The sequence below is a fragment of the Pleurodeles waltl genome, chromosome 12 (genome assembly GCF_031143425.1).
Source record: "Pleurodeles waltl isolate 20211129_DDA chromosome 12, aPleWal1.hap1.20221129, whole genome shotgun sequence".
NCBI lineage: Eukaryota > Metazoa > Chordata > Amphibia > Caudata > Salamandridae > Pleurodeles > Pleurodeles waltl.
This window is the reverse complement of record NC_090451.1, coordinates 103,753,096-103,778,258: the sequence shown is the minus strand read 5'-3', so window position 1 is coordinate 103,778,258 and position 25,163 is coordinate 103,753,096. Positions and strand designations below refer to the sequence as shown.

Sequence of the window (25,163 nt, the reverse complement as noted above, 5' to 3'; positions counted from 1 at the left end):
GATTCTTTACAAGGAGTCGGGCTATCCCGTGCTGTTATCTGAATCCCAAAGTTTAATGGCTCCTATAGCACCGAAGCCTTTTTCAATTTTGAAAAGTGCTCTGGGCAGCACCTCTGCCATCAATGGAACCAGCAGCACGGCCCTGGCTCCCAGCAGGTAACCATTTGGGATTGGTTGCCCTGTATTCTTTTGTATGGGCGCCCCAAGTGACCCCTACGGGTGGGGGGATTAGTGCCAATGTTTGGATGTTTGTCCCTATGGTCGTGGAATATTAATGGGGTTGTTCATAAGTTTGACTCTGCTGATTTAATATCTTTTTTAAACAGCTATGATGTAATCACCCTTTAGGAAACCTGGGCTGAGATCAGTTGCCTGTGCGGGGTATTTAGAAATATGGAAACCTGCTCATAGAAAGATTAAGAATGGCCGTGCTAAGGGAGGGTTGGCCACCTATGTCACTGTTAAACTAAAAGGGTGTATTTTGCCATTGGCTTGGGATGACAATTGGATTCAGGGGATTGTGATTAGGAACGGGAGCTCGCAGCAAATCCTCATAGTAATTAATGTTTACATTGCTCCTGGGACAAAGGTAAAAAGGGGGAGGCTGTCTCGACTGATGCAGATTCTGGGTGATTTAGCTGGGGAATATCCATGTGCTGATTACCTTATAACTGGTAATTTTGATATGGACCTGTTTCAGGACACTGTAGAAGCTCTTGAAGGTCCTGATCTTTGTAATCGCCAGTTAGTCCCTGAACAACTGGACAAGATCGGACGGGCGATCCCACTCCTACTCAGACTATACTATTTGCAACAAAGAATTGTTTCCTCTTATTGAAAAGTTTTTGATTTCCTTCCAGAGTGAGAGTGATCACCGTCCCCAAATTGTAACTATAAAATCTAATTTTCATATTCATGATGTCATGCGGGTTGTGGGCGGCAGTGTTTGTTCCGAGTCACTAAAGCGTATAAAATGGAACTCTTCTATTGGTGGCATAGTATTGGTTGAATGTGTTCATTTTTTCAACTCTAAAGGATCTGGTTGTATGTCCCCAATTAAGTTATGTGATAAATGTTCTTCCTTCCTATGGTCTAGGTTTCATCAACCCGCTCGTAATTACACCTCATTCTGGCCCTCTGCTCTAGGGAAACTAGAAGTTTAAAGAAAGCGCATAACAGATTAGCAATGGCAATTAGGAAGTGCCCTGATTCTGAGTGTCTATTAATTAGATATAAGGAGCTCAGGAAAGACTATAGGAAGGCTATTTATGATGGCCATCAGAATCATCCCAATCAGTTTTGGGCTAAACTTTTAAGTGCGAGTAAGGATGCAAATTCTAAAAAAATGTCATCCCTTATTAATAACCTACAAAGTAATCAAAGGGGTATTGGCACTGCTAATGTTTCTGAAGGAGTTTGGACGTCCTATTTGATTAGTCATTTCTCTGCAAGTGAACAGGATGGGAAATTGTTGAATGAGGGGGCTTATTGCACCACTGCTGCTCTGGTCAAGTCTTGCTTCCTGACCGCTGGGTTTGCATTTCCCCCTCATGGAGAGAAGTCTTCTTTTCAATTACGTCTCACTCGTATCATCTGAAGAGCAAAGCGAGATGGAGCCCCAGGTCCCAATGACCTTCCACATATGCTGTTCAAACAGGATTCTTCCTTTTGGGCAGTTCATCTTGCGCATCTGTTTGAGTACTGCCTACTGACCTCAAGAATTCCCGAGTCCAGGCATGGTGCCATTCTTCATCCACTATATAAAAGAGGTTCAAGGTCGGACCCTGACAATTTTAGGATGACAGCCCTGCTTGACAATGAGGCCAAGTTTTATGCCAGTCTTCTGCTGCAAGATCTGTGTGCCTGGGCTGAAACGAAGGGACTAATCCCTATTGTTTAAACAGGGCTCTTTGCTGCTTCCGGCACATCGATGAACCTATTAGCCCTTTCTATTATGATCAACAGGACGATTCTATCAGGCTTTACGCTGCATTGCTGTTTTGTTGATTTCAAGGCAGCATTTGACCGGATCCCTAGGAGTACCCTGTGGGCCAAACTACAAAACGGGGGTATTCCTTCAGTTCTCCTGCATGCCATTATGGAACTACATACGGATACTTGGGTCCGTATTAAATTAGGTGATGGGTGCTTTCTTTCCAGAATTTTTTTTACTGGTCGTGGTGTGAACCAGGGTTGCGTGCTTGCACCCCTACTTTTTAATCTGTTTATTGCAGTTTTGTCATTGTCTCTTGACGCTGCTAATTCTCATCTCCCCAAAATTGGTGGTGTTAGGCTTAGCCACTTGCTTTATGCTGATGATCTTGTATTGTTCAGTAATACTAGGATTGGCCTTCAATGACTGCTTAACCAACTTGCATTTTATACTCCTGTGGATTAATTAGCAATTTGCTCAAAACTAAAGTGGTCTCCTTCAGAAGAAAAAAAGCATTTGGGACCCAGTTGTTATTACAAGAGTAGTAAACTTGTTTCAGACCAGTCTTATAAATATTTATGGGTGCATTTCGACTCTAGGGGTAGCTTTGTCAAGCATAAGAAGGAGTTTGAACTTAAAGCTGTGGCATTGCATGTGGCCTTTTCTAAATTATTCAAAGTTCTGAAGGGGCCGAACCTTCTCCCTCCAATGGAAGTTATGAGACCAAAGATTATCCCCTCATTGTCTTATGGTCAGGAAATGTTGTTTGGTAAAGGCTCTTGTTTATTAAATAGGCTGGTTAATAAGATCTATAAGAGAGTTTTCCATGTATTGCATCTTGCTTCACCCACGCAGGTGTGGTTGAAATGCAGGCTTCTGGATCAGCTGGCAGTCGGTGCCGGCACCTTCCTGAATCTTTGTCATAAGCTGCGTCGGACAAAGGAAGGTAGCTTGGAGGCAGTTCTGTGGCAAGAAATCAGTGCGTCGAATACGAAGGTGTCCCATTTCCATTTTTTGGTTGAATATAAACGGCGATTGGAAGCCGATGACCTCTGTGTAAGCAACCCCCCCATTCCTTGTTTAAAGTGGGGGTTAAAAAGATCATACAGTTACACTCGTACCATTCAGATCGCTCCCTCCTTGCTAAACGCAAGCATGCCTGGTGGGTATTCAATTCTTTTAAGCCAGGCACTCCATCTAGTTATTTCTCTTGTTCTTACGGGTTTCGTTTGAAAGAGACCTTTACAGCCTTAAAGATGGGCGACTGGGGTTTTTTGAAACACTTACCGTTATGGCGGTTAACTCTTGGAGAGGGGGTGATGTGCAGGGGTTGTGGTAACATGGAAGATATAATTGAACATGTGGTCTGTTTGTGTCCTGCTGTACTTAAGGAACTTAGATCTCTGCTTTGGAGAAAGTGGAAGGAACTGTTGACAGGCCATTATTAAGTCCCTGGATCCTGCAAATTTAATGCTAAACATGTTGCTGACTAAATTTATTAAAATCGCCCAAACCAAATTTTGGGGCACCGCGAGCTGTGGATAATTATGTTTGAAACTTTCTCCCGCTCTTGCCTCGTTTGCTTGTAGTAATTCGCCAGGTTGTTGACCTTCAACGTTGCACCTTGTGCTGCGATTCTCATTGGTATCTAACTTAACTTCAACGCACTAAAGCACTTTGAGTATGGTGAGCCCCTCTGTTTATCATGCATCATGTGGGGTTCTGGGCTCTGGTGGTCCTGCCTTATTTTTATTGATGGTTTTATATTATTATGTAGGAATGTTTTTTATTGTGGTATGTGCATTTAAATTATGGAGTGCTTTTAGTATGTATTTAACATTTGATTGTAAATGTATTACTGATTGTTTTCACTTTTTGTTTTAATTGTATTGGATTTTATTATCTGTACAATAAATTATTCATTCATTCACACAATGGGGAGCGAGTGTGTCCCCTGCATGGGTGTAGCGTCAAATAGTGCAGCAGGTGTGCCAGGCCCAGGGCACTACAGCACCCAGAACTAGGGCCATATTTTACCTCTGAACTAAGGGACAGGTCTGAGATCCCACCTTTCCTTGTATCTTCCCTACGCCAATAGGTTAGTTCACCATAACTATTAATGTAATCATCACTTCTTTGTTATTGGCTTTCAGAGATTACTTAGGACATGTCACTTCCGATGCAAATGAGCGTTCCCCCTTCTTGGGATCATATGGGTGCAAAATATGTGCATCTCTAATCTATATAGCTAAAAGGCTGTCCAAGTGTCTGGGATCCCTTCTGTGATACCATAATGTGCATAACAAAAGGGCATGAACACCCATTGCTCCTCTGACACACTTTCGTTAATAAGACCCTCCTAGTCAACTAGTCAATTACATTACTTCTGTGCCAATGCTGTTCCATCACAACCATAATCTGGATGTTTCTTTAGCCAGGTGAGCAAGAAAGACATATGGGAAACAGAGAAAAACATCTCAAATGCAGCAGAGAGCGTCAGCATGTGCTGCCTTCTAACTGTGGGGGCGCTGTTTACTGTCTCTCCATGAATTAACAACCAGCAGTCAGTCTCAGCAGGGCAAATAGCTCAGGAGGCCAATGGGGACTGAATAAACAGCCTCATCTCCAAATATTCGATCACTGAGAAGCTGGGGTTGTTAGCGGGAGCAGAAAATTGCAAAACTTCTCTCATCACCCTAGCCATCTGTACACACGTCCTGGTGCATCCTTCCTGGAAAAAAGCCGCGCTTGTAAAATGCACTCGGAGAAGTGCCTGGATTCCCAGCTGGGGCCTGGCTTCTTTCAATAAAAAGATTCTGCATGCAGTCTTACTCTGACACCATTCACCCGCAGCCATCACTGGCATCTGATCCTCTCAGACGGATGATGGCACTGCCCTGCATATGGCAATGCCAGCTTATTCAGAATGCTGCAACCTGTCTTCTGATTTAAAAAAATGCATGTTTTAGCAAAGCACCAAGCTATCCGATGGATTCACGTGAAACTATCCACTTTTTTTTATAATCAATATCCTTCTCCACTTAAGGAGATACCACCATTCTTTGTGTTCCAGCATTAAGGTCTGAGAGTTGTTCTGCCCGCATCCCTATGGAATTTCATTCCTCCGTCATTCAATTCACTGGAAAATCGTTACATCTTCAGAAAGATCCTGAAGAATTGGCTGTTACCTAACTTGTTCAATCAATAATTTAGGACTCTTGCCTTGCAGAGGTCTACAACAAAGAGGCAGATGAGCTCCTGCCTTACTCGTCAAGTGGTGAAGTGCCATCTTTAAATATAATGGGCCTCATTTACAAGAACCTGACGCATCAGCTCCAATGCATCAGGTTTCTTGCACTGCCCTGCTCCCCCCGTAATGATGCCATGGTAGTGCTAAATTTACTAAACAGAGCTCCATGGCACACATTTTCCACAGATGTGTCAGAACTTCTGACGCATCAGTGACGCTAAAATGGACAATGGCTGGACAAGCGTAAAACAAATTACGCTACTCCAGTAATGCATGGAAGGCTCCCATTTTAAAAAGTCTGGCATCAGTTTAGCGCCTGCTCTGACACGGCGTTGAATTTTTTATGCAGTGAAGTTGCAGAACGATGCAGTGAAATAAGATTTCACTGCACCAGCTCTGCATGGCTTTTAACGGGGAACGCCTACCTTGCATACATTAGACCTGGCTCAAGTATATTGTGGCACAAGGCTTTACAAACTAGCGTAATGGTTCTATTGCACCAGTTTGTAAATGTGGCACACTGTAGGGGACTGCTTTGCAATACCGCTGCATCAAAAGAAATGATGCAACTGTGGCTCAAGGGGCTTGTAAATAAGCCCTCATGTTTGTTGACAGAAGGAGGCCAAGCACGACCCTCAAAGTAGCTGCCCAGCCTCACGTTGACTTTGGTGCAACAGGACTGCACTCCTAGTCCTTCTGCAAGAGTGTACAATTCCAACCCATGTTCTCACCTGTACTAGATGGTACTTTCTCTATGGTAGAGAATCTTTACTCAACTTTTGCCCCACCCATAGTAACAAATCCCTGCAGACTCCAAGCCCTCACTGAAACAAGCATAAAGATGAGATGATAGACTGTCTGCCAAGCATACACCACTGAGAAGCAAGAGGTAATGACTGATACCTAGACTACAGAATCCTACAAGGGGTAGTATTGGGAATGAAATTTGTTAGAATTGGGGTCTTTGGTTGGCAGTCAGGTTATCCCCTGTCCAAGCAAGGACCCTCACTCTAGTCAGGGCAAAGGAGAAACACACCTGCTTAACCCCCACTTAACCCCTTAGTAGCTTGGCACAAGCAGGCAGGCTTAACTCAGAAGCAAAGTGTAAAGTATTTGTACTAACACACACAGTAATGCAGTGAATACACTACAAAATGGACACCACACCAGTTTAGGAAAATAGGCAATATTTATCTAAATTAAACAAGACCAAAACGACAAAAATCCAACATACACAAGTTAAAATATGAATTTTCCAAAGAATAAGAGTCTTACTCCCTAGAAAACAATGTAAACGGTGATTTTGAACAAAGTACCTGGTTTGCGTCAAAAATAAAGCCGCACGGGCGAGCGTGCAATGGAAAAGTCAGCGATGCATTGATTGCTTCCTCACAAGGGAGGCCGTGTGTTGTTTCTTCTCCGGTTGGGTTTGCGATGCATTGTTTTTCTCCCTCTCAAGAGAGCGGTGCGTCGATTTCCAGACGTGACACCTCAGATCCGTGCAGAGTCTGGGTGACTTTGACGCCCAGGGATGATGCGTGGAAAATCCGGTTGCATGGTGTTAGAAAACCATGCTCCGTGGGGTTTGCGTCATTATGAGCAGCCATAAGCAGCTGTTGTGGTTGTTTCTCCAGCTGCAAGGCATCGATCTCCCAGCTGCGATGCAGGTGGAGCTTCTATTTCAGCCGCAAAGCTGGTGGCGCATCGTTTATCAGCCACGTTGCAGATGGTGTGTCAAACATTTCCCCACACTATGTTCTGTGTGTGGATTTTTAGCACTTGTTCTGCCAACTTCACCTTTCAAGGGCCCAGGGACTGGATGGGGCACCACTTGCCAGAGCAGAAGTCTCAGCAGGGAGTCCAGGTGCTGGCAGAGGAAGTCTTTGATGGCCCTGAGACTTCAAAACAGGAGGCAAGCTCAGTTCAAGCCATTGGAGATTCTTCTCAAGGAGGAATGCACAACAAAATCCAGGCTTTGTCCCCTTTCACAGGCAGAAGCTGCAACTGCAGGATAGCCCAACAAAGTGCAGTCACAGTCAGGGGCAGCACTTCTCCTCAGCTCTTCAGCACTTCTCCTTGGCAGAGGTTCCTCTTGGATCCAGAAGTGATCTAATTTTCAGGGCTTTTGGGTCCAATACTTAAACCCCTTTCTGCCTTTGAAGTTGGTGAACTTCAAAGGGAAACCTCTCTTGTTTACAAGATCCTGCCTTGCCCAGTCTGGGCCCCAGACACACACCAGGTGGTTGGAGACTGCATTGTGAGAGGACAGGCACAGCGCATTCAGGTGTAAGTGACCACTCCTCCCTCCACTCTAGCACAGATGACCCATCGGGATATGCAGGCTACACCCCAGCTCCCATTGTCTCACTGTCTAGAGGGGATTCACAAACAGCACAATTGTCAAACTGACCCAGACAGGAACAAGCAGTCACAGAATGGTTTAAACAACAAAACTACTTTCTAAAAGTGCCATTTCCAAACTAACAATCTAAAAAACAACTTCACTAAAAGATGTATTTTTAAATTGTGAGTTCAGAGACCCCAAACTCCAAATTTCTATCTGCTCTCAAAGGGAATCTGCACCTTAATAATATTCAAAGGCAGCCCCTATGTTGACCTATGAGAGAGATAGTCCTTGCAACCGTAAAAACAGAATTTAGCAGTGTTTCACTGTTAGTACATGTAAAACACATCAGTACGTCTCGCCTTTAACATACACTGCATCCTGCCCATGGGGCTACCTAGGGCCTACCATAGGGGTGCCTGACTTGTATAAAAAGGGAAGGTTTGGGCCTGGCAAGTGGATCCATTTGCAAAGTCGAATTGGCAGTTTAAAACTGCACACACACGCACACTGCAGTGGCAGGTCTGAGCCATGTTTACAGGGCTACTGATGTGGGTGGGACAATCAGTGCTGCAGGCCCACTAGTAGATTTCGATGTACAAGCCCTGAGCACCTCTAGTGCACTTTAGTAGGGACTTACTAGTAAATCAGATATGCCAGTCATGGAAAAGCCAATTACACATACATTTTACACAGAAACACTTACACTTTAGCACTGGTTAGCAGTGGTAAAGTTCCCAGAGTATCAAAAACAGCAAAAACAGAGTCCAGCAAACATAAACAACCTGGGAAGCAGAGGCAAAAAGTTAGGGGAGACCACGCCAAGGATGCCAGGTCTAACAATGTTTTTACAATGTGGTACATTTGAAGGCAGGTAGACCAGGGCATCGTTTTATCACCAGCCTTAAAAATGTAGGTAGCAGTAGCAGATTAGAAGTGGCTGGCATCTACGGTCTGTGCATCTTTTACCTCCCTTTTCGCCCCTAGTAGCCCGAGACAGGGTCCCACCCTCTGCATCTCCTGATTCCTAAAGCCTTGTGATATCATAGGTTCCCTAGAGGGAGGCTCTGCCATTTATATTGTCTATGGTTTTCATGTGGGCTACCTGAGTGCCTATCTCCCTTCAATTTCATTTGACTTTTCATTGTCACTGGATAAGGTCAGGCGTCTCCCTGCTTGGTGATCACACAAGGTCTCAGCAGACCGGTTGCTGGAGTGAGCTTCTCAGAAGCATCCTTTGTTTGCCCTGCCCTCATTTGTGGTCCATCTCGTAAATGAGAGCAACAGTTGGCTCCCGGGAACACAGAGTCTGTGGCACAAAAGCCTCCTCCTCTGTCAAACACTTTTATTGGTGCGGATGTCTGATGCCCTTTAGCTCGCCCAGCTTCCCATATTTGCCTTGGCTTACATCCTCCAGCGATGTCCTGTGGTAAGTTCTCACCTCTTTATTCTCCACCAGTCAGTCTTCTGCGTTGATCAGTCAGTGATTATTGGATCCAGGACGCCACAGTTATTTCTAAACGAAAAAAAAACAGGTAAAAAAAAGCACCCACAGAGACTAGGCTGGACTCGTCTCGGTGGTCGGCCTTATTGTATCTTGCCCACGGTGGGCATGTCTAGGGCATTCATTGATGTAAATAGCCCGGATACGGGGCATGTTGGTGTCTTCATCTTTGATTCAGTACCTCGTGCTTCCTGGGAGATTATGGTCATTTTTTAGTACTTCCATTTTACCTCAAGCTCCAGTCTCCGGTTTCTGACCACCTACAGGCAAACCCACAATGGATGTGATGGATGTATCTCCTCCAGCTCACTCCCCCAAAGGCGAGGTAATGCATCAACCAGAATCACCCTCACATGACGCCACGTGTGCTCCTGTTCTCCCTCACCCTGGCTCGAACCTCTTCACACCAAAACTTTGTTATTGGCGAACGAATGTCAAAAAATTTCACGTGGGGCCCTTCAGGATGTTTCTTCCTACCATACTAGCCAGGTGAAAAAGAAAGTCATTTGAGGAACCGATTAAAAACATTTCAAATGGAGCAGGCAGCCACAGCATGTGCTTCCATCTAACTGTGGGGGCGCTGTCAACTGTCTCCCCATGAATTACCAACCAGCAGTCAGTCCCAGCAGGGCACAAGTCGGGGGTGGACGCGGGGTACAGAGTACCCCCACTTTTATTAGAGTAGGGTCACCGTTTCCCCGTACCCGAGGAGTCTGGGAGATCCCTTGTACGCCAGCATTACAACTGCTCGCATTTAGAAACACACACACACACACACTCTGTTAGTACCACTTCTATGTGAGCAAGAGGCCCAGTTAACGAAAACCCAGAACGTCTTGAAAGGGGTAAATACTTCTTTAGAACAGTGTCCCGTTCAGCTACTTCTGAGGTATACTCAGTGCCACTGGAATTACATGATTCTGTGGCCGAGGTGTTTTCCGCGTAAATACTGGTTTGCCGGATTTGCCACATAATCCTTTATCTGCTAAATAATCTTCAGATTTAACAAAAAATATAAAGGACGCGTGGTGACACATTCCTGCGCAGCGGGACACCCTTCTGATGAAAAGTTGTCTGGTCATCTTTCAATCGCTTTTTGCTGTATTTGGGTGTTAATCTGGTACTACAGTGAAAGAGACAGTGCCACCAGGAGTAACAAGCATTTGCAATGCAACGGGTCTCGCGTTTGCTCATGTTAGAGCTGATAGCGTTATAAACTCTTAACCCGACTTTTCACCTATCGGGCAAAAGTGCATTTATGTGCGTAACCGAAAAAGTGCAATTAACTATGTAGAGCGCTCGACTTCTGCCAAGCGAAATCGCGCTAGTAAATTAGAGAAATAGTAGCCACGAGCCGACAGAAAACAGCGAGCCTCGCATGTTTTCTGTACTTGGTCGCTGCGCTGGAGGAGGGCTCGCCACGGAAAAGCATGAGGCATGCGTGCCCTCGACTAATGAAAGCAAGCAGGTTTTATTAGGCAAGCCCACGAACCAATGAAAAACACTGAGGTGAGGTCGACAGGGCTCTGAGCCCTTTTCTAAACACGAAAGCGTCTCGCTGCGGTAGGCATGCGCGAGCGCATGTAACGCAGGCTCAACCCTAAAAATGACAAACTAATGAAGTAATAATATCACAAAATGACACATTAAACCCCACAATTTGCCTTTTCTTGCCACATAATTTAGTCGACCATTCTGCATAATTTGGTCCGCCCCTGCTGCACAATTCTATTGGTCCTGAGCAGACGACCAATTGATATGTGAAATACCTATACATGATTTATAAAATCGTAAAACAAACCAAATATGTACTTTTAAAATTGTCTGTGTTTATGCTAAATAGTTGCTTTTGTAAAACACGCTGGTTCATTCATAAATGGGAATTAATATAAGGGTTTAATAGTAAATCTTGGGATGTCACTAACACAATTTAATATGTTAATCACTCCCCTTACTAAGTTCTCCATGACTTGTCTTCAGCAGCTGCCCCTCTCTTAACACTGCTCTGCAGCCGTCAGTGTACCCCAGGATGAAAGAGCCCCCAACTCTCACCTTTTCTTTCAGCAGGGCCGGACTGGGGAACCAAAAGGGGCCCTAGCAGGAATCTTCAAACTAGCCCTCGTCTCCCCTCTCATCCTCTCTCCTCCACTCCCCTTCCCTCTTCTCCTGCCCTCCCCTCTCTCCTCTCCCCTCCCCTCCTCGTCCTCTCCTTCTCCCCTCTCCTACTCTCCTCTCCTCGACCTCTCCTCCCGTCCTCTCCTCAACTCCTCTCCTCCACTCCTCTCCTCACCTCCTGTCCTCCTCTCAGCTTCTCTCCTCCTCCTCTCTCCCCCTCTCCTCCCGACCTGTCCTCCCCTCTCCCCCTTCTCTCCTCGTCCTCTCCTCCTCTCCTCCCCTATTCTACTCTTCTCCACTCCTCTCCTCCTCTCCGCTTCTCTCCTCTACTCCCGTCCTCTCCTCCCCTCTTCTCCTCTCCTCCGCTCCTCTCTTCTCCTCCACTCCTCTCCTTCTCTCCTCTCTTCTCCACTCCTCATCTCCACCCCTACTCTCCTCTCCTATCCTCCTCTCGGCTTCTCTCCTCTCTTCCTCTCCTATCCTCCTCTCCGCTCCTCCTCTCCTCTTCTCCTCCCCTCTCCTGCTCTCCTCCCCCTCTCCTCCTCTCATCTCCTCTCCCCTCCTCTCCACTAATCTCCGCTTCTCTCCTCTCCTCCCCTCCTCTTCTCCTCCCCTACTCTCCTCTCCTCCCCTACTCTCCTCTCCTCGTCCTCTCCCCCTCCCCTCCTCTCCTCCACTCCTCCCCTCGTCCTTTCCCCTCCTCCGCTTCTCTCCTCCGCTCCTCCTCTCCTGCTCTCCTCTTCTCTCCTTTCCTCTCCTCCCGTCCCCTCCTCTCATCGTCTCCTCTTCTCCTCTCCTCTCCGTGCCCTTCCCCCGCTCTACTCTATCCTCACCTCCCTCCTCATGCCCTCCTGTCCCTCCAGCTCTCCTGCCACCCCTTCACCCCTTTCCAGATGCACACTGATGTTCTTAAGGGTTTTTTAAGTGGTTGAGAAATCGATCAATCTTTTTGCCTATAAAGTTTAGGACATGAATGTGGGCCCATCAGGGACCCATTTCAAAGTCTGTTTTCAATTACTGGTGGGAGTAAGACATGGCCGGACCCTCCCCCACACCTGAAGTCCTGAAGATGGTGTCTCTACCACACGGGGCACTCTACAAATGTGTCCGTCTGGGTCAAGCTCTAAGGTGGGGTAGCAAGAGTGAACGGTCAGTCTGGAGGTAGGCCCAGGCAAAATTTAGATCACGCCAGCATATGTTGCATAATTTCTGGAATTTCGAGTCACGCTTGTCACACAAAATTCCCGAAACTCCGCCAATAATTAATGCTTCATAATTATGCCACAGTTATGGCAAAAAAAATTCACGGGAACAACATAAACAACCAGAACACACGCAGACGTCTTTTGTATTTTTCAAGCTGTTTTGGTACCACGAAATGCGTCCTCACATCACAAATTGATGCGAGGACACATTTGACATAAAAGTGTAGCGCTAATAGACAGATTTGCATTTCACTATGCTGTGCCCATTTTATATGCCCAGTAGACTACGCCCACTCTACATGCCCGATGCGCTATTACCATTCTACACGGCCGATAGGCTATGCCTAATCAAGAAGCCTGGTGCGCTTTGTCCATTCTAGATCCCAATGTGCTATCCCCATTCCACATGCATAAGCTATGCCTATTGTATATGCCCAGTGTGCTGGGCCTGTTCTAGATTCCCAGTACATTGTGCCCACCCTACATGCCCGGTAGGCTATGATCACTATGGATGCCTGATAGCCTTTACCCACTCTACATGCCCAATAGGCTACGACCATTCTACATGTCAGTTCACTGTGCCCATTCTACATGCCCATCGCTCTGACTTTCTTTCACATGCCAAGGATGGTTTACCCATTCTACAAACCAAGAACGCTATGCCCATTTTACATGCCTAGTAGGCTATGCCCAATCCACATTAGCAGTACACTTTACCTATTCAGCATCCCCAGTAGGCTTTGCCCATTCTACATTAGCAGTCGGCTATTCCTTTTATACAAGCCTAGGGCTATGCTCAATCTAGATGCCCAGTATGCTTTACCTATTCAACTTTCCTAATAGGCTTCGCCCATTCTACATGCCCAGTAGACTATCTATTTTATAAATGGCCAGTAGGCTGTGCCCATTATACATTACTAGATGGCTATCCCTTTTATGCATGCCCAGTAGGCAGTGCCTATTATATATCACCAGTAGGCTGTGCCCATTCTGCATTCCCAGTAGGCTATGCCCACTCTCCATGCCCAGTAGGCTATGCCTATTATATATCACCAGTAGGCTATGCCCAGTCTGCATTCCCAGTAGGCTATGCCCATTCCGCATTACCAGTAACCTATGCCCATTCTCCAATCCCAGTAGGCATACCCATTATACATTACCTGTAGGCTATGCCCATTCTTCATTCCCAGTAGGCTATGCCCATCATGCACTACCAGTGGGCTATGCCCATGCTCCATTCCAGTAGGCTATGCCCATTCTCCATTCCCAGTATGCTATGCCCATCATAAATTACCAGTAGACCATGTCCATTCTCCATTCCCAGTAGGCTATGCCCATCATAAATTACCAGTAGTCCATGTCCATTCTCCATTCCCAGTAGGCTATGCCAATCATACATTACCAGTAGACTATGGCCATTCTGCATTCCCAGTAGGCTATGCCCATTATACATTACCAGCTGGCTATGTCCATCATACATTGTCAGTAGGCTATGCCCACCAATCCACGGTGCGGCTGTAAGGAGACCTGGAAAGGGTTGCACAGCTGACCAGGCCCCCCGGGCCGCCCCTCTGGCAGCTGGCACCAGGAGCTCCCTTGCATCACCAGCTGCTCGAAGAACACACACTCCTAATCAGAAAGGCAATCTCCAGGAGTTTGAACTAATCCTCGCGCTGGGCTGGCTGCCTGTCCGGCTGGGAGCAGAGATCTGCGGGGCTGGGCGCACATTTATATCAGCTCTTTATTTGCTGTGGATAATATGTCCACCGGGGCACTTTCAAGATGCTGAACGACTTTAACAGTCCAGTTCTCCTCAAAACAGCCTGTAAAACGTGAATAAACGTTTGCTATAAATCATTTAATTTTCCTGATTAAAAAAAAAAAAAATCTTGAAGGAGATTCACTCTCTGGTGCAGATTAGCGTTCACAAGCCCCAGTGGCAACAGGCCACGGTGTCCAGATTTTCAGCAAAAAAAACCGGGACGGGCACAGACATAGAAACAGGACTAAGGGGGTTATTCCAACTTTGGAGGAGGTGGTAATCCGTCACAAATATGACGGATTTACCACCAGCCGTATTACGAGTTCCATAGGATATAATGGACTCGTAATATGGCTGGTGGTATATCCGTCACTTTACAGTCACTTTTGGGACGGATTACCACTTCCTCCAAAGTTGGAATAACCCCCTAAATGTCCTATTAGGTCACAAGGCATCATATATATATATATATATATATATATATTTTTTTTTTCATTCCCTCCCTTATCTATGTAGAGCTCCAGGGTCAGGCTGGTTGCCCGGGCCTTGAGGTATGCTGGCTCTGATTCACACCTCGTGAATTCCTGCTGTGCTCCTTGAAGGAGGCGAGGCAGCACAGCAGGAGAGTTTCAACCAGTGAACTTCTGTCCCCGGTTTCTGAGAGGGCTGATTGAAATGTGAGCCTGCACAAAATGTGATTAATGTGCACGTTCACCCGACCCTCCCTTAAAAACCACCGGGACACTCCTTCAAAGACCGGGACTGTCACCCAACCACAGGCTCATTCCACAGGTGCAGAATCGTATCCGGCCTGTCAGTGACGTCACAGATTTCTGGTGCTTGCTTGAGGAATAGGTGTCACATTCTTACCTACCTGGGGGAGGAGAGGAGACCCTGATGATGGAGGGGTCGGGTTGCTTTTCATAAGCCTGTAAAAACTCCAGAATTCTCGTAAAATATCTGCAGGTTGAGGAACGGGTGTTAACTAGTGGCAGCTACCACTGAAAAGGGGTGGCGGGGCGGGACAGGGCGTCAAAGGACAGGGGAATGTTTAAAAAAAAAAAATTCTAAAAAAAAAATAATTAAAAAAAAAACCACTTACCTTCGAGGGGAGACACATTTGTCTCCCCTCCGTCCTCTTCCTCTCCTTCCCTGCTGCACAGGCTCCCAGCCAGACAGCAGCGTCGTGATTGGTCCGAGTGGCCTCCTTTGCCGCTCAGACTGGGAATGGGAGCCTAGGCATGTTCTCTATCCGGCTGGGCTATAAAGCCAGGTAGAGGAGCAAAGTGCGCATGTCTTTGTCACCGGCCCAACTTGGCCGGCCAAGCAGACATGCACACGTTGTGTGCACAGAGCCCTCCTCCGGCCGCATCCCTCCAGCCCAGTCCCAACTACATAAGGGCAGGAGGCCAAGACTTTCTTAGCGCTATCAACAGTAACGGTTGCCAAACACCAAGGCTGCCTGTTTTATTCCTTTGGTAATGTTTCCCCCTCTTCCTTTTTTCTGCCTTTCTCTTTAGTACTCTGGGTCAAAATCTAAGTAACAGTCCCCAAAACGAGTGTCAGTGCCTACACCTGAAACCACAGCACAAATTAACGACTGCGCACTCCTGTTTTCTCTCACAGTCTCTCGAACTGCTTTGCACCCCCTTGTGACTCTGTGTAAGTTTCCACCTATTGTAAAACATCCGTGTATCTGCTGCAAACTTACAACCAGGCAGCAGTCAGAAAACAAGCTTTTGCAATGCACTCGATCTCACATTTGCAAGAGTTAGAGCTACTGGCGTTGTAAATGACTACAGGCCTGGTTAGGAGTTCGGCAGATGGTCTCAACTGTCCGCTGAACTTCCGACTGGAAGGTTGCCGCCACACTAGCTACCTCCCTGCCGGACCCATTAAGAGTTTCCTGCTGGGCTAGCGGGCGGAAAGCAAGGTTTCTGCCCACCAGGCTAGTGAGAAACAGGCACCGCATTGTCGCCGGCTCGTAGTCGGGGCGGCTGCAGTGCTGCCTCAGCAGGGTGCACCGGCACCTTCGCAGTGTTCACTGTTTGCACAGCAGACAGTGATCATTGCCATGGTGATGTGTGGGAGGGGCCTGCACTACCCATGCCAAGTGCATGGGCAGTGCAGGGCCCCCCATGTGGCCCCCTGCACCTGTTCTCCACCAGCCTTTTCAATGCTGGTAAAACCGCGGAGAACAAGGTCGTTATCAGCAGGGCGGTGCAGATTGCAATCTCCGCCACCGCCAGCCCTTCGGTATCATGGATCCTGGCGGTGTTGGCGGTACACTGGCAGTCTAACCACCAGGGGTTAAATGTGGTGTTCGAACCGCCATAGCAGAGGCGGTCCTGACCGCCACTGCGAGGCTGGCGGTCTCAAGACTGCCAGCCTTGTAATGAAGCCCTATGTCTTTTACCCATGTGTTCTGGATTGGAGTGGAGTACATGTATGTGGTGTGGAGTGGAATTATGTGGGTTGTGTTGGAGTTGTGTGGGGTGGAATTGTGTGGTGTGGAGTTTATTTGTGTAGTGGAATTATATGGCATGGTGAACAGATGAGGTGAGAACTGCACAGAATAGATAGAAAGGGAGATGGAGAGTGATAGGTAGTTTATTTAGGAAGTGGTGAGTGAGCTTAAGACAGAAAAGCAGAACGAGTGTGTTTAGCCAGAGCTATTGGCTTTACTAGTGTCTTTAAGCTATGTTGTAGAGCATTGTGGCTGCATTTCCAGAATATATGTAAAGCTGATATTTGAGTATAAAATCATGTGGCACTGGGGAGGCTTTCTACGAATGATGTTATCTTGATACCAGTATATGTATAACAGCACTCTGGCAATTATGTTTTAGAAAATGCTGCAGTATTTATATCCATGTAGCTGCAAACTTCAGCACTTGAAAAAGATGAAACCTCAAAAAGTTTGAAACACATAAGTTAATTAGTTTAAAAAAATGTCATACAGAGATTAAATCAATCTCAGCATTGCATGTGTCATGATGTGGGTTGTACTGAAATGTGTCTGATATGATTATTGAGGGCAACTTAAGGTATTTGTATCCATCTCTGAAAAAAAGGCTTGCAGTCTGTTAAATAAGTGAGGGTGGAGGTCTTTGTCACACTTAGATCGCAAGAGGCTTAGGGCGCACCCCATTTGTGATATGTGTCGTCACGTGACACACTGTGGACCGAGAAATACAGGTGAGGGTGGGAGGTTCTTGTCACACATAGATACGCCCCCTGCGTGATATACACACTGTTGCACCTGGCCCCTTTTTGCAGGGTCATCCCCAGTATTTTTGCCTTCTAATTTTTCTGACCAGTTTTTGTTGGCTTTAGGACTCTGGGCACTTTACCACTGCTAAAACAGTGCTAAAGTGCATATGCTCTCTGTGTAAATTGTACGGTTGGTTGGTTTATCCATGATTGGCATATTTGATTTACTGGTAAGTCCCTAGTAAAGTGCACTAGTGGTGCTCAGGTCCTGTAAATCAAATGCTACTAGTGGGCCTGCAGCACTGGTTGTGCCACCCACATAAGTAGCCCCGTAAACATGGCTCAGACCTGACTCTGCAATGTCTGTGTGTGCATGTTTTAAACTGCCAATTCAACTTGGCAAGTGTACTCACTTGCCAGGCCTAAACCTTCCCTTTTACTACATGTAAGGCACCCTACGGTAGGCCCTAGGTAGCCCCAGAGGCAGGCTGCAGTGTATGTTTAAGGTAGGACATGTACTATTTGTGTTTTACATGTCCTAACAGTGAAATACTGCCAATTTCGGTTTGCAATGTGCAAGGCCTATCGCTCTCATAGGTTATCATGGGGGCTGCCTTTAAATATCCTTAAAGCCCAGATTCCCTTTGAGAGCAGATACAAATTTGAAGTTTAGGGTCTCCAAACTCACAATTTAAAAATTACTGAAGTTGTTTTTTAAATTGTCTGTTTGAAAATGGCACTTTTTGAATGTAGGCATTTTCTTGCTTATACCATTCTGTGACTCTGCCTGTTTGTGGATTGTATGTCTGGGTCAGTTTGACAGTTGGGCTGTTTAGCACCTCTCTAGACAGTGACACAAAAAGGGGGTGGGGTGTAGCCTGCATATCTTGATGAGCCATCTGAGCTAGAGGGGAGGGGAGAGTGGTAGTTTACACCTGAAAGGACTGTGCCGGCCCTCACACAATGCCGTCTCTGACCCCCTGGTGTGTGTCTGGGGCGTGGCCTGGACAAGGAAGGATCTTGTAAACACTTGAGACTTTGCTTTGAAGTTTGCCAACTTCAAAGGCAGAACAGGGTATAAGAAGAAGACACCAAACCCCAGACTTTTAGAATCTTTCTGGAATCAACAGGAACCTCTGCCAAAGAGAAGAGCTGAAGAGCTGTAGGAGGAGTACCGTCCCTTTGCTGTGCTGCTTTGCTGGACTGGTCTGCAGTTGCTGCTTCTGCCTGAAAAGAGTGCAAAGGGTGAACTTTGCTGTGTGTCCTGCTCGAGAACGTTCTCCAAGGGCTTGAAATAGAGCTTGCCTCCTGTTGGAAGTCTCAGGGACACCAAAGACTTCAGTTTCCTCGACCTGCAGCACTGGGAACTGTGTGTTCTGTCAAGTGGAGAAACCACTGCGACGCCGCAAACGACGCCGCTGGCCTGTACTGTGACCTGCCGATGCCGCACAGAGTCGCATTGCCCTGCTTTGCACAGTGACCCTGGTCTCACCGACGCCATCATCAGACGACTTCACCGAACTGCTGCTCGCACCGCAACCTGTAGGCCCTGAACTCCGGCATCACGTGCTCACACCTCAGCCTGGGCCTCTCTGATGACGACGCTCCTGCTAACACCGGCGTCGCTGCCTGCACTGTGGCCCATGGACACCACTTGTGAGGAGCATAAAGCACCATCCCATCCCGCACTGCAGTCCACCGACACCAGCGCTATCGACTCCAGTGTCGTCACCAGGCATCCCTGCCTGCATCGTGGCCTGTGGACAGCACTCGTGAGGGTCACAAAGCACCATCCCGCACCGCTGGCTTGGGCCTACTGACGACAGCGCTTCTGCAATGATGATGCTGCTGCCTGCACCGTGACCTGTGGACACGGCATGTTGCACTGCCCTGCTTCGCACCGCAGCCCTGGTCTCACCGATGCCGCTGGACGCCGTCACCGAGCCGCTGCCTGCACCGTGACCTGTGAGCACCGCCTGTCGCATCGTCCAGAGTTCGATCTGCAACATGTGTGACTTCAAGGGCCTGACAACTCCTGCAACAACTCTGGAAACGACACCGCGACGTAAGCGGAGCTCACCGCAGGGATCACAACACCCTTCAAATCCAAGGTACTGTTTGCGTGTCTTCCCGACACCGTAGCTGGCCCGCGACGCTGCAGCCGGCCTGAACTGTTGGTTTTGTTGATCACGACACCGTGATAGCCCCAGGTGGAGCTATTGACTTCAAGGAACTGTATTTTTGAGTAAATCTTGCAGAATTCATATTTTTATTACTGTATGTTGGATTTTTATCATATTTGGTCTTGTTTTAAATAAATCAATATTGGCTATTTTTCTAAAACTGATGCGGTGTCTTTTTGTAGTGTTTTCACTGTGTTACTGTGTGTTATGTGCAAATGCTTTACACATTGCTTCTGAGATAAGCCTAACTGCTCATGCCAAGCTACCAAGGGGGTGAACAGGGGTTATCTGAGCGGGTATCTCCCTTATCCTAATAAATGCTTGTATACCTCTATTTAAATAATATAAAATGCACATGTTTATTTCAAGTTTCCCGTTGATTCTTGTGCACGGTGCCGCACCCCAGTGCTAGTGAGCAAAATATAGAAAATATAATACTAATAAAAAGGGATTGATAAACCCCAACATGTATTTGGCTCCAGTCGAAATTCTTTTATGTTAAGTCTAGAACTGTTTCTACTAATACTTTATTACTGTTACCATGGTTGTTGCCTAATGTAACTCTATGCCCATTTAATGGTAAACATGCACCTTATGTAATATTCCTATGTTCTAAGGTACTAAGTAATAAAAACATGCAGTTTATGTAATATTCCTTTAATATTGTAAAGCGCTCTAACACCTTTGGGTAATGTCTGCGCTATATATAAACATGCCTTAAATAATTAATTATTTATTTAATAATAGTAAACTATTTGGGAGAGCGACAAGAAGGGATTTTTGCATATTATTGTAGCTGGTTCTAGCTTGTATAGTTGATACTGGCCCGACCGGTGGGGGGTGGACACTGGAGTCATCTTGGAGATGACCTTTGAAGAGAGAACTTCAGAGCAATTGTCCTCATCCTCATCGCTGAGTTCAATATCTTCTGCAGCCCGGCTGTATCCCTTATGGAGGGGTGTGTGCTGCGTAAATGACACCAACAATGCTAAACTCATCTCTCGAAATATTGATGAAATGCCTTTGCGATAAAGGTTGGTTTAAAACAGTGTGCAACTTGAAATTCCAAATTTGGGTACTGTGAAACAAAATGTCTCAAATTATCTCGGAATATGAACGATACACAACGGCCACTGTGATCTGTCATAGACAGTCTCTCTTGCATCAGACGACATTAATAAAAGTTTCTCAGTATTTATCCACCGCACAGCACACACATAGACGCATACGCACAAACCATCCATAAATGCAGAGCAGCACATACAGAAAAATACAAACACAAGTGTGCATAGAAGGGACACCGGCAGAAAGAGAGACGCACATGTGCATACCAGGAAGTACCTAGACTTCCGTGCGCGCGCGCTCACAAACACGCAAACACACACCACGTGCGCACACATGCACACACACTTTACTTAGTAAGATATATATATATATTAGCTCACAGATGCCAGACACCCGAGGCTGCTATAGCAGTGGCGGTCCGAGCGTGGATCTGGCTCTCCACAATATTTCAGCAGTTTCTCCAAATAATGTATCTTAGAACGCTCGGACAACAAGATGAAGTCCAAAAAATTATATACTTTAATAGCAAATGCCTCCTCACATACAACGCGTTTCAGCCGTAGCCTTGTTCACGTGCCACGAAAGCCAACAAATGGTGAGCGACCGGCGGGCTCCAAGCCCTTTTCTAACTATAACAGCATATCACAAGTGATACACATGTGCTAGCACATGCTATTGCAGGTTCAACACTAAAATGTTAATTCATGCGCCTCTGAGTGAAGATTTCCCTCCCTTGTTTATTTTCTGTGCAAAGATCAGGAAAGGAATTAGGAAAAGATACCTGCACTAATGGGGCATTTTCGATGACCCTCGAGTATCACATATTATCCTAACCAGCAGGTGGTGTGTAAAAAAGGTATGGGAACCGTGACACTAAGTGCAATGGGAGCAGGGTCAGTGACTGTGGGTGCAGGGTCAAAGACGTGGCTAAAATAGATAAAGTATTCCCTCACAATTTGTTGGTTTCACTTTTCAGGTAACTGCATATAAAATAATGCATGCACCATACATGAATGAATTCCGAAAACCTACATGCATGGAAGGAAGTCATCCCGCTACTCAAGATTTCACAAACAAACTGGCAACTCATTCCACAACCAAGGCAGAAAATTAGACTCCTATTTAAAACAGAAGAAAACCATCAGCACCAACCCCTTTTCTAAAATACCCTCTAAGAATAAACCAACCCAGCCTCTACAGTCCTTCAAATAAATATCCCAAGGTGAATTTATGGATTTAGTCAAAGCAAGCAGACCTTCCGGTTGGCCTTCTGACCCTTGTCCACCATACATCTTCAAGAACATCCTTTTATCTACTTTTGCTGCCACACCTGTAAGAAGAATCATCAACAACTTTTTACCTACAGGAACCTTTCCTGTAGACCTGAAAAAGGCATACATACGACCGTTATTAAAGAAAACAAACCTAGACCCGCAGGACCCCAACAACTACAGACCAATCACAAATGGACATTTCCTGGGCAAACTGATAGAACGAGCAGCATTCGCCCAGATGTCACAATTCATTGAAGACAATTCTATACTTTCAGACATCCAAACTGGATTCCACCCAGGAAGAGGCACTGAATCAGCACTCATAGCAATCTGGGATGATCTTAAAAACACAGTCGACCGCAATGGAGTTGCTGCACTACTTCTCTTGGACCTCTCTGCTGCCTTTGATACAGTTGACCATGACACCCTAATTCAAAGACTCCACAAAGCCGGCATAGAAGGGACTGCTCTCGACTGGATTACATCCTATCTTCAAAAAAGATCTAATATCATCTATTTCCCCCCCTTCTCGTCCAAACCCTACCTCACAAAAGCAGGGGTCCCCCAAGGATCAATCATCTCACCTTTGCTTTTCAACAACCACATGATATCATTACCAAATCTGATCAATGATTTTCATCTCACATGCTACAACTATGCAGATGACACACAAATACTACTTAAATTAGAATGCCCCAAAAACATTGAAAATTCAGAAATCTTCAGTTGCCTCAGAGCCATTGATCAGTGGATGACCTGGAGCCATCTCAAACTAAATGCCTCCAAAACAGAAATACTCATATGTGGTGACTGGAGAAATGATGACCCACTGTGCACCTGGCTTGACGATCTCGGACCACCTCCTCAGTTATCCAAAGAAGTTAAAAACCTTGGAATCACTATGGACTTCAAGTTAACTATGAATGCCCAAGTGGACAAATTGGCACAAACAAGCTTCATCACCTTGAAGACTCTACAACGCATCTTCCCACACCTTGGATTTACACACAAGTTGCAAACTACAATCTTGCTTGTGCTATCCAAACTGGATTATGCCAATGGCCTCTACCATGGATCATCTCTATCTATTATGAAAAAACTACAACGTATCCAGAACTCCACAGGCAGGCTACTATTACATGTAAAGCCACAAGCCCACAGCTCCCCTGCCTTGAGAGCACTACACTGGTTACCCGTTGATAGAAGATGCACTTTCAAGCTGCTTTGTATCACCCACAAAGCTATACATGGAACAGGACCGCTTTTTATCAGAAACAAAATAACCAAATACATTCAACAAAGAAACCTCCGCTCAAAATTGGTGCCCCGCCTTAGAACACCACCATACGAGAAAAAGACTATAGGTGGTACATCCTTCTCCGTTCAAGCAGCCAAACTATGGAATTCATTAACCCCAACTATAAGAGCCACAGAAAACTATCTTGTCTTCAGAGTCTTGTCTTGAGTTGGCTTTCCTTCATAACCATCATATTCAAACTATGGACTGCATATGCCTATGTTGATGAATATTTTTCTCTGATTATGTGTATATTCTAGTTATTTATAGTTCTTTAGAAAATATGTATTGCTACTATGTCATAAAAATAAACTACACACACCCTCTTTAAACCTGTTTAACTAAGTGTATTTACTCATGGTTTAAATATGTATATATATGTACATATATGTGCTTATGTGTGTGTATTCATGTTTGTATGTATGTGTGTATGTTATTCTATGCTTAACATGTTCATAGGTCATTGCATAACGCCTAGATAAGTTGTTATACTAGATACTTATGAATCTCTGCTCTCAGCTTTTATCACACTTATCTACCCATCACCATAAGTCATGTCTCTATCAATCTATCCTTCATTCCCACTCACTCATCCGAAGTCCATTCTACTACTTTCATCTCCTAAATAACCCTGCCAAAGCTCTTCCCTTCTCTTCCACATCTAACTCACCCAAACTTCACTTTACTACCATGCCCTCCCAAACAACCCTACTATGTTCTCCCTCATTTATCTCACCCTGCTACTATGATCTCCCTAACCCCTTCCACAGACTGTTCCCTCCTCCACCCTTCCTTTACTCATCCCAAGCCCAAAATCCTATTACTATAAACTCCCAATTAACACTTCTGGATTCTTTCCTCCTCCACCCCTCCATTACTCCAGTCAATCTAACAAACTCTCAAATCCAAGGCTCATATTAACTCATAATAATACTAGAACTGTAATCATATTTCCCTATACTAATCCACCACTAATTCTTGTTGGGTTCCGGAGTAGAGTACTATTCGCCGAAAAGTGATTTGACGCCTCGTCAGGGGTAGTAAGCGCTATATAAATACTATTACAATACAAGACAATACATGAAAAGTATATGGTACTTAACTAATAGGTGTAAAAATTCACTCTTTCATTTTATTAAAAAAACAATTAGTTAATGTGATCACTGCAAATGTCTGTGTGTGTAACCAGACAGGCACTGAACTGAGTACTGGTAGGGTCAGTGGGGAAAAGTAACTTGTGCATTTATAGTGCTACAAAGTCCCAGCCAGTGACATAATGCACTGTTGTAAGGAAATGCCTCCTTCGCATGGTTACCCCCTGACTTTTTGCCCTTGCTGATGGCAAGTTATGATTTGAAAGTGTGCTGAGGCCTGCTAACCAGCCCCCAGCACCAGTGTTCTTTCCCTAAACTATACCATTGTCTACACAATTGGCACAAACCTGGCACCCAGGTAAGTCCCTTGTAACTGGTACCCCTGGTACCAAGGGCCCTGATGCCAGGGAAGTCTCTAAGGGCTGCAGCATGTCTTATGCCACCCTGGGGACCCCTCACTCAGCACAAACACACTGCTTGCCAGCTTGTGTGTGCTGGTGGGGAGAAAATGACTAAGTCGACATGGCACTCCCCTCAGGGTGCCATGCCAACCTCACACTGCCTATGGCATAGATAAGTCACCCCTCTAGCAGGCCTTACAGCCCTAAGGCAGGGTGCACTATACCACAGGTGAGGGCATAGGTGCATGAGCACTATGCCCCTACAGTGTCTAAGCAAAACCCTAGACATTGTAAGTGCAGGGTAGCCATAAGAGTATATTGTCTGGGAGTCTGTCAAACACAAACTCCACAGCACCATAATGGCTGCACTGAAAACTGGGAAGTTTGGTATCAAACTTCTCAGCACAATAAATGCACACTGATGCCAGTGTACATTTTATTGTGAAATACACCCAGAGGGCATCTTTGAGATGCCCCCTGAAAACACACCCGACTTCCAGTGTGGGCTGACTAGTATTACCAG

General features: G+C 45.9%; 1 protein-coding gene across 7 annotated transcripts in view; it reads right to left on the bottom strand.

Moving 5' to 3' along the window:
- The window catches only part of LOC138267723 (beta-galactoside alpha-2,6-sialyltransferase 1-like), a 206,286-nt gene that overhangs the window by 133,601 nt on the left and 47,522 nt on the right, over nucleotides 1-25,163 (bottom strand). For 2 of the 7 annotated variants that reach the window (XM_069216890.1, XM_069216896.1), the window contains exon 1: nucleotides 15,216-15,326. The exons of the other annotated variants lie outside the window; for them this stretch is intronic. The gene's annotated coding sequence lies outside the window, so the exon portion shown is untranslated. Of the gene's footprint in view, nucleotides 1-15,215; nucleotides 15,327-25,163 lie in introns of those variants that run through there. 7 annotated transcript variants of the gene reach the window in all.